The 16,076-nt window shown below is 44.7% G+C and overlaps 1 long non-coding RNA gene across 1 annotated transcript; it reads right to left on the bottom strand.

Moving 5' to 3' along the window:
* Positions 1–6,161: 6,161 nt before the first annotated feature.
* On the bottom strand, positions 6,162–7,903 carry LOC115008737 (uncharacterized). The gene is made up of 3 exons (XR_003832331.1): positions 7,770–7,903; positions 7,337–7,608; positions 6,162–6,724 (listed from the first exon to the last, which is right to left on the bottom strand). It is a non-coding gene; the product is annotated as an uncharacterized LOC115008737 (long non-coding RNA).
* Positions 7,904–16,076: the final 8,173 nt, after the last annotated feature.

Genomic DNA, 16,076 nt, shown 5'->3' with positions numbered 1-16,076 from the left:
TTCCTGCTGAGAGCCATGGCCTCAGATTTTGAGGCGCTGATCCTCATCCCAACCGCTTCACACTCGGCTGCGAACCGATCCAGTGACTGTTGAAGGTCACAGACCGATGATACCATAAGGACCACATCAGAACAGCGATGAGATCCTCATGTCACCGAACTGCAACCCCTCTCCTCCACGATTACGCCTCGATATCCTATCCATGAAAATCATGAACAGGATTGGTGATAAAGCGCAGCCCTGGCGGAGGCCAACATTCACTGGGAACGAGTCCGACTTACTGCCGAGTATCCGGACACAACTCTCGCTTTGGGCGTACAGGGATTGGATGGCCCTCAAAAGTGACCCCCTCACCCCATACTCCCGCAGCACCTCCCACAGTATCACCCGGGGGACCCGGTCATACGCCTTCTCCAGATCCACAAAACACATGTAGACCGGATGGGCGTACTCCCAGGCCCCCTCCAGGATCCTTGCAAGAGTAAAGAGTTGGTCTGTTGTTCCACGACCAGGACGGAGTCCGCATTGTTCCTCTTCAATCAGAGGTTCGACTACCAGCCAAACCCTCCTTTCCAGTACCTTGGAGTAGACTTTACCAGGGAGGCTGAGAAGTGTGATACCCCTGTAGTTGGCACACACTCGCTGGTCCCCCTTTTTAAATAGGGATACCACCACCCCGGTCTGCCAACCCCTAGGCACTGTCCCAGACTTCCACGCAATGTTGACGAGGCGTGTCAACCAAGACAAACCCTCAACACCCAAAGCCTTCAGCTTTTCTGGACGGATCTCATCAACCCCTGCGGCTTTGCCACTGTAGAGTTGTTTGACTACCTCAGTGACTTCCATCAGGGAAATTGACGATGATCCCCCATCAGCTTTCAGCTCTGCCTCTACCATAGAGGGTGTGTTAGTCGGATTCAGGAGTTCCTCAAAGTGCTCCTTCCACCGGCCGATAACCTTCTCAGTCGAAGTCAGCAGGGTCCCACCCTTGCCGTACACAGCTTGGATGGTTCCTCGTTTCCCCCTCCTGAGGTGCCGGATGGTTTTCCAGAAGCACCTTGGTGCCGACCGAAAGTCCTTCTCCATAGCTTCTCCGAACTTCTCCCACACCCACTGCTTTGCCTCTGACACGGCAGAAGCTGCCACCCTTCTAGTCCTTCGATACCCTGCAACTGTTTCCGGAGTCCTCCCGGATAACATAACCCAGAAGGACTCCTTTTTCAGTCGGACGGCTTCCCTGACTACCGGGGTCCACCATGGTGTTCGAGGGTTACCGCCCCTTGAGGCACCTAAGCCCTTGAGACCACAGCTCATCACCGCAGCTTCAGCAATAGAGGTTTTGAACATCGCCCACTCAGGTTCAATTCTCCAACCTCCACAGGGATGTCTGAAAAGCTCCGCCGGAGGTGTGAGTTAAAGATCCCCAGGACAGGGGCTTCCTCCAGACGTTCCCAGTTCACCCGCACTACCAGGTCTGTCCAGAGTCTTCCCCCACCCTTTGATCCAACTCACCACCAGATGGTGATCAGTCGACAGCTCCGTCCCTCTCTTCACCCGAGTGTCCAAAACATGCGGCCTCAGATCAGATGATACGATTACAAAATCGATCATTGACCTTTGGCCTAGGGTGCTCTGGTACCACGTACACTTATGAGCATCCTTATGTTCGAACATGGTGTTTGTTATGGCCATTCCATGACTAGCACAGAAGTCCAACAACAAACGACCATTCGGGTTTAGATCAGGGAGGCCCTTCCTCCCAATCACGCCTCTCCAGGTGTCTCCATCGTTTCCCACGTGTGCGTTGAAGTCTCCCAGCAAGACTACGCAGTCCCCTACTGGAGCCCCCTGCAGGGCTCCATTCAGGGTCTCCAAGAAGGCCGAATACTCAGAACTGCGGTTTGGGGCATAGGCACAAACCGCAGTCAGAGTTTTCCCCCCCATAACCCGAAGGCTTAGGGAGGCGACCCTCTCGTCCACCGGGATAAACTCCAACGTGGCGGCGCTCAGCCGGGGGCTAGTGAGTATCCCCACCCCGGCCCGAGGCCTCACACCTTGGGCAACTCCGGAGAAGAATAGAGTCCAACCCCTATCCAGGAGTACGGTTCCAGAGCCAAGACTGTGCGTGGAGGTAAGCCCCACCAGATCCAACTGGTAACGATCCACCTCCCGCACTAGTTCCGGCTCCTACCCCCACAGAGAGGTGACGTTCCACGTCCCCAGAGCCAGCCTCTGCTGCCCGGGTCTGGTCCGTCGAGGTCCCTGACCATCACTGCCACCCGTGTGACAGCGCACCCGACCCCAGCGGTTTTTCCCATGAGTGGTGGGCCCACAGGATGGATGGATGGGAGACACCACGTAGCTTCTTCGGGCTGTGCCCGACCGGGCTCCGTGGCAAACCCAGCCACCAGGCACTCGCTGTCGGGCCCTCCCTCTGGGCCTGGCTCCAGACGGGGGCCCTGGGCTTCCTCCGGGCAGGGTCTCTCCTTTCCTTTCCCTTTCTTTCATGAAGTCGTTTTTGAACCATTCTTAGTCTGGCCCCTCACCTGAGACCAATTTGCCTTGGGAGACCCTACCAGGAGCACTAGGCTCCAGACAACACAGCACTCAGGTTCATAGGGACACACAAACCTCTCCACCACGATAAGGTGATGGTTCCCAGAGAGGTGATTCATTAATGGTAAATATAAAATCTGCTCCCCAACAGCACAACCAACAGTTCTCCTCGTGCAGAAGAAGCTCCGGAGGATCAGAGTTTATCTGGACTGGAACAGAAGAAAACTGTCTTTCTCTGATCTTGATACTAACACACACATATTCACCTACATACACACTTTCACTGAGAAGCTGTTTCCATACTTTACCAATAGCGATAAATTCCCTATTAAGATTTTACCAGAGTTTCAAGAGGATGATTGTTAGTACGCACATCCAGCCTTCAGGAACTAAAACCATGTCATTTAATCTCGTCATGTTATTATATTGGACTCAAATGTATAGTCAAGTAGCATAACTGAAATAGATTTGGTCAAATTCACTTTGTTTTCAGTCTCTACTGTTATTGTAACACTCAATGTAAATAGTTTAGTGTTGTTTTCCACTGTATCAAACACATGGGCTTATTATGAGACAATGGACGCCCGCTCTCATAGGAGCAAGACACACACACGTTTTAGTCTTTTTGAGTCTCTTTGTTGTTTTGTGTGACTTTGTGGTTGTTTTGTGTCTCGTTGTAGTTGCTTAGTGTCTCTTTGTAGTTGTTTCGTTTCTCTTTGTAGTTGTTCTTTAGTGATTTTGTTTTCTATTCTGTATATTTTCCTTTGTTGAGAACATTTAAAGCCAACATAACCATGTTAACCTTTTAATCTGTAACCTGCTAGGATTGTTTTTATATTATAAATATTTTAATGTTAGACATTTTAAATATATTACATGTATATAAATTATATTATTAGTACACGTTGTTTTGTTTGAATATACAACAACAAATATTAAACCTAAATATTTAAACAAAATACTTAATATTTCCTAAAATAAACATGTGTGTGTGTGTCTGTGTTTAATCTACGTCATCATAAAGTATTTTTCTCTCGTTCTGCATCACTGCGATATCGCCATGAGGTCGATACCTGATTGGTCGGCACAAAGCTGAGTGGTTTTATAGGAACACCCCCTCCCACACACACACACACAACCCCCCCCCCCCACACACACACACACACACTCACACATTCAAGTCATTCATCATTCTGAGGTAAGTGGACAAAAATAGCACAATATCACTTCCTACCTGTGTGTGTGATGAGTTTTATCAGATCTGCCTCACAGACAGTACGCAGGACATCAGCAGTGGTTTGTTATGATTCCATTAAGACTTAATTTCAGATTGCAGACCTGCAAACAGTCTTCTGTAAGAATCAGCGAGTGGGACGCTGCAGAGTGTGTGTGTGTGTGTGTGTTTGTGTGTGTGTGTGTGTGGGGGGGGGGGGGGGGTCAATGCCCTGCGGTATTATTTAAGCATGGAATCATGCATCAGTGTATGTGGCAAAATGATTCACACAAGCCACGATGCCAAATCGTGCCAGGGGCCCCCTTACTTCCGGCGCCCTCGCTCGGACCACACCCATCTTCAAACTCAACTCGGATCTCAACTACACACCTAGAAAGTTTCGTGACTGCGTCTTGCATGGTTTGCGATTCTGTCACAAATATCACACACACACACAAGGTGAAAACAATATGCTAATAAATAATAATCTATTTATTAATAATAATATGTGAATGTAAAGTAAGAACAACAATAACTTAATGTATCAAAATGCAATAAATATATAATTTATTATAATATAATTGATACATCAAATAATAATATAATATATGTTTTATTGTCTAATCCAGTAACTTTGCTGATGAAGTTCTGATAAAGATAGTAAGTGGACCTTGAGCTCAGATTATTTGCATTATGCTGTTATCGCCTGTGTATAAGAAGTGGACGTAGTCACCGCGCTGTCACCCAGTGATTTGTGGACAACAGTTTTAACAAAACATTTCTAGGCGACCAAAATGTTACAATTCATTACTGACATGAACTGAAAACACTGTGAAAGAAGATGAAAAGAACACGATGAGCACCTAAACTGGACAGCGTCGTGGTAGCGACCTGTCAATCACAAGGTAGCCCCGCCTTAAAATGAGAAAAGATTTGAAACTACAGATTGAGACATAAACTCATCAGGAAAATGTTTACGGAAGTAATCAATCAAGTGAGAAGTCGACTCGTTTTCTCATAGACTTCTATACAATCTGACTTCTTCTTGGAACCGGCCCCCCCATGCTGGACATTAGAGAGAATGCAGCTTTAAGGCTCTTCTACATTGAGATGCTCCTTGAAGCACAAGAGCCACTGACACACACACACTCACACTGTTGCACATTTCAGAGACTTCAAACCTCCAAAAGGCTTCGAACAGTTTTGGTGAAACTGGCCCCACGTGGAAAAAGGAATATATGTTCTGGTGAAGTTAATGTGAGCACTGATGTTTCTCTCTGTGTTTCCAGACAGCATCAGTATCTCCAGAGGCTTCCTCAACAATTTCCTTTAAGATAGCTGGAGTGCAATGTTAACATTTAACACTATATACACAATAGAGTGTAGACATTTTATGACATTTCCGTTCCTACAATGACTGACACACACACAGACACACACACACACACACACACACACACACACACACCTACTGCAGCATTTCCTCTATAAAAGGCTCCAGCAAACAAACAGTGAGCCTGAGAGCCGTTAAGACCTCACAGCAGCAGCGGGAACCAACTCAGCATAAGTGAGTCACATTAAAGGTGAACTGATAATATGAAGATCAAACACTGTGTGCTCGACCCGCCTGCTATCTGAAACCAAACAGCGGCAGGATGAAGCACGCAGAAGGCCACAGCCTCCAAGACTCCCAGAGATAAGGGGGGGGGGGGCGTTTGAACCTGAATTTTGAGGGAAAAATATATGAAAAGTTTATGAAATACGACATTAAATAAAGATTTTCCCAACCTTTTTAATTTGTGACTTCTTGTACCAGTCGGCTCCTGTTTGGTTTTGTCTAAACTTCTCAGTTTCAACTTTTTGAGCCCCAAAAAAAACAAATAATAATTTTACACAAATAAAAGAGAAAATAATAAAACAGATTTCTGACCTAAAACTTCCAAACTGTATAAAAATAGCAGCAGCTACACAAGTAAAATGGTACATGTTGATGCTTCAGTATTAACAATAGATACAGTGATATAAATATTTATTCAGCCATTATTTTAACTTAGAGTTAGAGACCTCATTTATAATATAGCCGAGTAAACACGAATAATAAAATCCGAGAAACACGAATAAGAAGCATCAATAATAAATAAAGCAGTTAAAATTAAAGTCAAATAAAACCACTAAACCAAGAAGGACTGCAATGAAATACTAACATTTACAAGTGATGTAAGCGTTAGATTGTTGTGCATGTTTTATTTATTTAAATGTTTGCACATTGACCAACCTCTCTGTGAATCTGTTGTCTCTCGGCCATTAAACAACAAAATAAAACACGCAGCATATATAAAACATAGAAGGATAAAAAGCTTAGATGAGTAAAGCAGCATCATGCTGAGTAGGACATTTACAAAGCAGTTAATTCATTAACACAAAACAATCTGCAGCGTGTTGCAGGTGCACAAAGAGAAGCTCTCTGCAGTGCTTTTACTTTTGATACTTGAAGGTTATTTGGCTGAACATACTTCTGTATTGTGGTATCTGTAAAGGATGTGAGAACTTCCTTCGCCTGCTTAATACAAGAAAGTTAAATCTAATTAAATCCACGACCTTTGACCTTGAAACTTTGAATTATATTAAACAGGAACACAGAGTCTTTCTGATTTCCTTCATGACAAGATCATTCCCTGATTACATTATATGCACACACACACACACACACACACACACACACACACACACACACACACACAAAAGATCAGATTCTTTTTTATTATCTATACAAACACACACCCTCTGTTTTGTGCTTTCTCTCTTTCTCTCACGCGCACGCACACACAGACTTCCCGCCAAACCTATCCTCTTGGCGAGCCTTCCCCGAGCAGGACGTACCGACCCTTTCAGTTGGCCCTCGCCATGGAAATGATTTGTCTCAAGTTGCCGCGGGGCCACGTGTCGGGTGGTGCTCTGCAAACACAAAACACACTCTGACACACACCGCTGATCCTGACCCTGTTACACACACACACACATTGCTTTGCCATAGAAATGAACATGCCTTGCTTTGTATTAAGTAACAATACAGCGAGTGTGTCTCTGTCAGGTGGACAAAGTACTATTATATATTTTACTAAAGTAAAAGTAGTAAAACTCAGTCCTGCATTCGAAAAATCACTTTAGTAAAAGTATAAAATAATAACATAAAAATAAAACAAAAGTATTCACTCTGCACAACGGCCCATTTTAGACTAATATATATATAATATATAATATATTATTGAATTATAATATGATGCATTAATGTGTTTAATGTTAATGTTGCAGCTGGTGAAGAAGGAGCTAGTTTTATTTATTTTACTATGTATACTGCCGGTATCAATAAAGTTTAACCTATAATAACACATGATCAATTATTATCTTTTAATATCTTCAAAGTCAGATAAATGTTGTGCAGTAAAGAAAGTACAATATTAGCCTCTGAATTGTAGAAGAGTAGAAGTATAAAGTACCTTAACATCGTACTTAAGTAAATGTACTTAGTGAGTAATGTCTGTTATGTTTCTGTGCATCTGCTCTCACCACCAGAGGTCCTCCATGGTTTCAGTTTGAGCTGAACTCACTACAAACTCTTCTTCTCTCTTTGTGTGTGTTTCTCTCTCTCGTCATCGTGTTCGCTCTGATCCGTTGACCGAAAACAAAAACCTCTGATCCGTCCAGTAAACACACGTCATTCTGTTCCAGACCTTCTGCCAACTTTCACCTCGCTCTGCTTGCGTTCTCTGATCTGACGCTGAGGTTTGTTGTGTATTTCAGGACGACCGTGAATAAATGCATCCCGACCAGCTGCTGGTCTGAAACCAGAACAAACTTAATGAGCAGCTGCCTTTTTCATATCAGATTTAGTTAGAAAAACAACAACAGTTCTGGAAGAACTTAAAAGCTGCAGCTACGGAATCATCATGAAATGTCCAGAATAACTGTTGAAAGAAAATCCAGCAAGTGATTCACCTACCTAAATATCAAACTCTGACACTTTTAAATTAAGAGATTCATTAAGAGATCACGAGATTCCTCCACAGCCTGATATTCTTCTTCTTCTCTGCCAAAGAGCTCCGTTGTTGTTACTATCAAAAACACACATGTTCCTTCATTACCATAAACACACACCGTGGTTTGTTTTCACTCACACACACACACTGTCCTGCTGCCACACATTCTCATGAGAGCGCCAAATGTGGATTAATCCGCCGCTGAAAATAGTCCCTGACAAGACACTATTTCCTCGTGCTTGAGTAAAGTTTGATAGAAACTACAGCGAGCAGCTGCTTTAAGAAATGACTTGTATTAGAGATGAAACTATATATTTTGTGAATATATTTTTTTAAGTTTTTTGCGGGAACCAATTGGCTGAAAGGGAAGTAAAAAAGTAAAAGTAATGTGATTTTTTTAACAATAAATAATAATATAACACCAACTTTATACTTTTTTCATTGTATGAAAGTTTCATCCAAATACATTCTCAATTACGTTTCTCCCGGATTAACGGTCGCAGTTTTAAACACGTGGTTAACGTTGTGAATTGAAACAAAACTACTCGGTTAGGTTTAGTAAAAGGTCGGGGTTTGGGTTCAAATAAGAACATTTCTCATTTAGGTTACTGCACGTAAGTAAACCTGCGTTACGTACGTGATTTAAGTTGAAATAAATCAACATTAACTTTCGTTTCAAAACTAAATTGACAAAACAGTTTCGTTGGATGGGAACGTAAGTTTCAGAAGATCAAGATGAAAAGTTTAGAGAAACCTGAAACAGTGTTTAGTGACGTCAACAAAGCAAAGCCATTATTTTAATTTAAATAAAAACATTAAAAAATATATTTATATATATTTAGTCGTAACACATAACTGTGTTACGACTTTTTGTATTTTCTGGATTTGTCATAAGATAAATAAAAAAAGGTGCACAGCAGGAACATCACTGCATTTTCATTTTTGTGCAAATTTAAATAACATTTAATACATATGAATGAATGAACAAACTCAGATCAGATGGACCTGTGAGGCATGTGATATTTGATATGTGAAATCTGTTTTATATGTGTGTGTGTGTGTGCACTCTATTACCAAGTAATGGTAACATAGACGTCAAACATAACTGACCTACTTCTAAAATAACCTGCCTGACAAGCATTCTGTCATATTTAACAGACTAACCCTTTAAATATGGAAACCTGAGTCTCGCTTGTAATAAAGTATTTTATTGCAATTTTGCAAAGCAGGATTTAAATTGTAACCAGAGAACTTTGGGTGCAATTACTTTGCTATGCTGCTGTGGAACCCTAAAATATCTCTGCAAAAGTCACGTATACACATTTTAAGAAAACTTTCACTTGCACCGTTTTCACGTCAAACCTTTACTTTGTTTATTTGCTATTTTCAGATATTTTATCTGCTATACTTGTTTTGTGTTTTAGGGCTAGCAGATGTTAGCATTGCTAAGACACAAAGCTAAGATGATAAACATGATACCGAAGCCCCTTTTCTGCACGCACTGCCACCCTGCCAAGACTTAAAAACACCCTGATAAAATGGAGGCAGCCCATTTAACTTTAAAAAATTAGAATCAGTTAAAAACAGAGCAGCATCCAGCCCCAGGTTATTTACACGTCTGAGAATGCAGCTGGTCACATCTCTCCACACCAAATCAGCCGGGCCGGTAAGGTATTTTTATAAAAACTAAAAGTGGCTGTTCGGCTGGCCAGGTGGACGAGGCCCTGTCCCCCCTCCTCTCTGGATAAAAAACAGCACCCCCTGTGGCACCCAGTGTATACCATCCCAAAAAAAATCCACCATTTCTTTCTGTAGCTTTGCTAAAAAACCTGAGGGAGGTCAGACGGTCAGACGGTGCCACAATTGGGATGCTACAAGGTTGTTTAAAACCAAAACCCTACCTTTAAAAGACATCTGAGGGAGCAGCCACTTCCACTTGGAAAGCTTTCCCTGAATCTTTTCTGTGACGTTCTCCCAGTTCTTCTGGACAATAATTTATTTTCCTAAAAACACACTTATTATTATATATATAGATATTTCAGGCCGTCAGTTCTCCAGGTGAGGCTCTGGGGAAGAACTGGGAGACCGCCACGCCACTCCCCGACAGCGAGGGCCTGACTTTTCTTCCAATTTACCTTCACTGCCGATGTTACACTAAAACTATCTACTATATCTGTTAAAATGTCCGCATCTCTCTGGCTTTTAATAAAAACAATAATGTCGTCTGCGTATGCGGATAAAACAAATCTGTTATTAAAACCCACTCTCTGGGAACCATCACCTTATCGTGGTGGAGAGGTTTGTGTGTCCCTATGAACCTGAGAGCTGGGTTGTCTGGAGCCTAGTGCTCCTGGTAGGGTCTCCCAAGGCAAATTGGTCTCAGGCGAGGGGCCAGACTAAGAATGGTTCAAAAACGACTTCATGAAAAAAAGGGACCCCCGTCTGGAGCCAAGCCCAGGGTATTTTTGAAATGCTGTCATCATCACTTTAAATAAATAAGTATCTTGATCATCTAGAAGTTTACTGGATTCTTTTGAAAGGCAATCACAGCGCCTTTGGGCTTCAAAACCCAACATTATCGGCCGGTGGAAGGAGCACTTTGAGGAACTCCTGAATCCAACTAACACGCCCTCTATGGTAGAGGCAGAGCTGGAAGCTGATGGGGGATCATCGTCAATTTCCCTGATGGAAGTCTCTGAGGTAGTCAAACAACTCCACAGTGGTAAAGCCGCAGGGGTTGATGAGATCCGTCCAGAAATGCTGAAGGCTTTGGGTGTTGAGGGGCTGTCTTGGTTGACACGCCTCGTCAACATTGCGTGGAAGTCTGGGACAGTGCCTAGGGGTTGGCAGACTGGGGTGGTGGTTCCTCTATTTAAAATGGAGGACCAGAGAGTGTGTGCCAACTACAGGGGTATCACACTTCTCAGCCTCCCTGGTAAAGTCTACTCCAAGGTACTGGAAAGGAGGGGGCCGGTAGTCGAACCTCTGATTGAAGAGGAACAATGCGGATTCCGTCCTAGTCGTGGAACAACAGACCAACTCTTTACTCTTGCAAGGATCCTGGAGGGGGCCTGGGAGTACGCCCATCCGGTCTACATGTGTTTTGTGGATCTGGAGAAGGCGTATGACCGTGTCCCCCGGGTGATACTGTGGGAGGTGCTGCGGGAGTATGGGGTGAGGGGGTCACTTTTGAGGGCCATCCAATCCCTGTACGCCCAAAGCGAGAGTTGTGTCCGGATACTCGGCAGTAAGTCGGACTCTTTTCCAGTGAATGTTGGCCTCCGCCAGGGCTGCGCTTTATCACCAATCCTGTTCGTGATTTTCATGGATAGGATATCGAGGCGTAGTCATGGAGGAGAGGGGTTGCGGTTCGGTGAGCTGAGGATCTCATTGCTGCTCTTTGCAGATGATGTGGTCCTTATGGCATCATCGGTCTGTGACCTTCAACAGTCACTGGATCGGTTCACAGCCGAGTGTGCAGCGGTTGGGATGAGGATCAGCACCTCAAAATCTGAGGCCATGGCTCTCAGCAGGAAACCGGTGGATTGCCTACTCCGGGTAGGGAATGAGCCATTAGCCCAAGTGAAGGAGTTCAAGTACCTCAGTTTTTTTACTCTAAGCACACATTTTTTTAATCTATAAACCTCCTGCTCAATGAGGCCAGACTCCTCTCTTTGGCTCATATGGAATCTGGTTGAGCTCATAAAAACGAGTAAATCCGGAAAGTAATCCTCCACTTTTACTCCGTGTTGGTTTTTTGTTTGTTGGAGACTTTACTGTACTTGGCATCACTGGATGCATTCTTACTTTTCTTTTTCCGTTTTGTGGCAGGTTTTTGTTTTATTGCCTCTTCCTCCATCTTAGCCTCTTCTACCTGCTCACTCCACGGAACCTGTATTTTTTCTGTCTCCTCTCCTTCTGCACCACCCATTTCCTCCGCCTCATTTCCTCTTACAATACCTGACCCCTCTGCCTCTCCTACACCACCCTTTCCTCTATTACATCACTTACCTCTTTTAAATCTTCTACTCTTATCTCACCCACCTCCTCTGCACCACCCACCTCTTCTACACCACCCACCTCCTCTATCTCTTCTCCTCCCATACCACCGGACTCCCCCTGCACTTTCTCTCCCTCTTTTTTTTTTCTCCATTTTTTTCCACCACACCAAGTGAATTAACACCACCTATCCCGTGCACAAAGCTGGACACAGCAGCTGCCACCGGCCGCCCCAGCCGAGAGCCCTCCTCCGAAGCCGCGGCCCCTCCCGGCAAAGAGCCCCTCGCCGGGGGAGCGGCAGCCGCTCCTCCAGGACCAGGCGGAGCTGGATCCCCGCACTTTGGACAGGCTCTCGCGGTGTGTCCCTCCTCCCCGCAACCAAAACATTTCATAAGATGAAGTGGCAAATAGAGAGAGACAGAGAGAGAGAGAGAGAGAGAGAGAGAGAGAGAGAGAGAGAGAGAGAGACAGAGGGAGACAGAGGGAGACAGAGACAGAGACAGAGACAGACAGAGGGAGACAGAGACAGAGACAGAGAGAGACAGAGACAGAGACAGAGAGAGACAGAGGGAGAGAGAGACAGAGACAGAGAGAGAGACAGAGAGAGAGAGAGAGAGAGAGAGAGAGAGACACACAGACACAGACAGAGAGATTTTTTTGACTTTTCAAAAACACTTTATTTACATATTCTTAAAACAAACAGTTTACTCATAAAGTGTAACGAAAAATCATATTATCATATCAAAAAATATACATTTATAAATAACAACTCTATAAATATATAAAAATTATCCAATAAAAACCTGTGCAAAGTGTAAACATTCATTGTTCACAGTGCAGATAATATTTTTAAAACACCAACGTTCTTTAAAAGTGTCGAGATCCCCGGTATGTTTGTGAAACCTAAAATCGAGCCAGAGTCTTGCCCTGATATTACAGAGCCACACTGTCTTGGCCTCCTGCCCCTCTCTGTTCTCAACTCTGTTTTTCCTGCTTATATATATCGCCATTTTTGCCTCTCCCGAGAGGAAATTTAGGAGCTGCCACTTTTCTTTCTTGTCTTTTTTGTAGGCAGCTCCCATGATAAAAACACTCTCGGTAAAAACTACGTTAAAAAGACTAAAAACCAATGTTAAAAGAGAGAAAAACTCTGTGAGTCTCTTACACTCAGTAAAAACATGGAATACAGTCTCACGTAAGTTGCAGAAAGGGCATTCGTTAAAAACAGCGGGATTAATAACGGCGATAAAAGCGTTACAAGCGACGGCACCATGTAAAATCCTCCACTGGAGGTCGGCTGTCCGCTTTTTGAGGGGAGGTTTGTAAAAAGACCCCCACTGTGGGCTTGGTCCACTTCCTGAACCCAGCCTGTTGCTCCACACAGTGGAGGGTCTGCTGCACAGGCCTTTCTTGTGGATGCTTTTGACACAGTTCATATATAGAGTCTTTTTGTCGGCTCTGTGCAGCGTCAGTCCTGCCGGGTTAATGACCTTGAGCAGGGGACCGGTCAGTTCTCCCAGCCCTGGGCTCAGGTTGATCTCTGGAAAAGGGTCTGCTGGGTCTGGAGAAGCCTTCCCGTCACTGTAGTCTTTTATTATCCTCTTCTCCTTCCCCGATAGCCTCTGGCTCCACAGCTCCAGAATCCTCTCAGCCACTCGAACGGAGGTCAGACCCAGCAGCAAGCCCAGGGCTCGGGCATCACTCAGCGCCGGCCCCACTGCATCCACCAGTTGCTGCAGGCACAGGGTTCTGGACCTGCAGAGCGCCACCATCAGGCTGGGTGTGCTGCTGCTGCTGACGTCCAGCCTGGCTCTGTAAATTAAAGGCTCCTTCAACAACCAGTGCAGAGAGTCCGACATTGGACACCTTTTATGATTAAAAAGGGCCCAAGACTTAAAAACACCCTGATAAAATGGAGGCAGCCCATTTAACTTTAAAAAATTAGAATCAGTTAAAAACAGAGCAGCATCCAGCCCCAGGTTATTTACACGTCTGAGAATGCAGCTGGTCACATCTCTCCACACCAAATCAGCCGGGCCGGTAAGATATTTTTGTACAAACTGAAGTCTAAAAGTGGCTGTTCGGCTGGCCAGGTGGACAAGGCCCTGTCCCCCCTCCTCTCTGGATAAAAACAGCACCCCCTGTGGCACCCAGTGTAGACCATCCCAAAAAAAATCTACCATTTCTTTCTGCAGTTTTGCTAAAAGGCCAGAGGGAGGGTCTACACAGGTCAGACGGTGCCACAATTGGGATGCTACAAGGTTGTTTAAAACCAAAACCCTACCTTTAAAAGACATCTGAGGGAGCAGCCACTTCCACTTGGAAAGCTTTCCCTGAATCTTTTCTGTGACGTTCTCCCAGTTCTTCTGGACAATAATTTCTTTTCCTACAAATACTCCGAGATATTTCAGGCCGTCAGTTCTCCAGGTGAGGCTCTGGGGAAGAACTGGGAGACCGCCACGCCACTCCCCGACAGCGAGGGCCTCACTTTTCTTCCAATTTACCTTCGCTGCCGATGTTACACTAAAACTATCTACTATATCTGTTAAAATGTCCGCATCTCTCTGGCTTTTAATAAAAACAATAATATCATCTGCGTATGCGGATAAAACAAATCTGCTATTAAAACCAGGTAAAACCAGACCTTGTAGGCTGGAGCGTATTTTGCAGAGGAGAGGTTCCAGGAAGAGCGCATAGAGCATCCCCGACAGAGCACAGCCCTGCCGGACCCCTCTACACACTCTAAAAGGAGCACACAGAGTACCATTAAACTTCAGCACACTCTCAACTTCACTGTACAACACCTTGATCTTGCCTATGAAACCAGCGCTGAACCCAAACTTCTCCATTACTTTCCAGAGGAAGTTGTGTTCAACGCGGTCAAAAGCCTTTTCCTGGTCTAGAGAAATCAGACCAGTATCAAAGCCCAATGAGCTGGAGACCTCCAAAACATCTCGAATTAGGTAGACATTGTCTACCATGGACCTGCCGGGCACACAGTAGGTCTGGTCCCGGTGGATGACCTGCTCCATAGCCCCCCCCAGCCTGGTGGCCAGAGCTTTGGACAGAAGCTTGTAATCCACACACAGCAAAGACACAGGGCGCCAGTTTCCGATGTCCTGCAGGTTTCCTTTCTTGGGCAGGAGCGTTATCACGGCCCTGCGGCAGGACATCGGCATGGAACCAGAGGCCAGACTCTCGTTAAAAACATCTAAAAGATCTGTTGCTAAAATGTCCCAATATGCTTTAAAAAACTCAACAGTGAGGCCGTCGATGCCAGGAGCCCGCTGTCCTTGCATTTTTTGCAGAGCAGCCTGTAGCTCCCGTGTGGTCAACGGCCCCTCCAGCTGTGAGTTGGTTTGCTCTGCTACCTGAGGTAGTCCCCCTAAAAACCCCTCTAAAAACGTTTCCTCCCCCTCGTACTCACTCGAGTATAGGGAGGAATAAAAACTCACAGCCCGTGTTCTGATCTGGCTTGGTTCCGTTATCTCTTGCCCTGTGACTGAGAGCAGTGAGTGGATTACCCTCTTCTGTCCGTTCTTCTTCTCCAGGCCGAAGAAGAAACTGGATGGAGCATCCATTTCGGTGGCGTTTTGGAACCGGGACCGGACCAGTGCGCCCTGGACTTTAACGTCTAGCAGGTCGGCTAATGCCATTTTTTTTACTTTGAGGATTTCAATATATCCTCGATCTCCTGTGGACTCACTTATTTGTTCTAGTTCCACTATATCACCCTCCAGGTCTTTCATAGATCTGGTGATGTCATGTGTGACATTGAGGGTGTGCTGCTGACAAAGCATTTTAATTTCAGTCTTACCATGGTCCCACCACTGCCTAAGACTGTTAAAATCACTCTTCCTTTGCCTAAAAACACTCCAGAAATAAATAAAAGCTTCTCTAAAATTTTTATCAAATGTTAAAACTGAGTTAAAGTGCCAGTATGCGCTTCTTGGCAACACATTTCTTATAAAAACATTACATAAAAGCAAAGAGTGATCGGTAAAACCAACAGGTATAATATTACACATTTTAAAAATGTTAAAATGATGTTTAAAACAATAAATACGATCTAACCTGGCAGAGGAAATCCTATTCCCTCTGCAGTGGGACCATGTGTATTGTTTAGCCTCTGCGTTCATCCTCCTCCATACATCCACCAGACCATGAGAGCGGACCAGTTGCCTCAGAACATGCTGGGACGCTGGATGCGGCTCTGCGTGGTTCCGATCTAAAAAAGCATTTTCTGTACAGTTAAAATCCCCCCCCAAGAA

The sequence above is a fragment of the Cottoperca gobio genome, chromosome 5 (assembly GCF_900634415.1).
Source record: "Cottoperca gobio chromosome 5, fCotGob3.1, whole genome shotgun sequence".
Taxonomy (NCBI): domain Eukaryota; kingdom Metazoa; phylum Chordata; class Actinopteri; order Perciformes; family Bovichtidae; genus Cottoperca; species Cottoperca gobio.
Note: the sequence above shows the minus strand (reverse complement) of the source record. Positions and strands in the feature narration are given on the sequence as shown.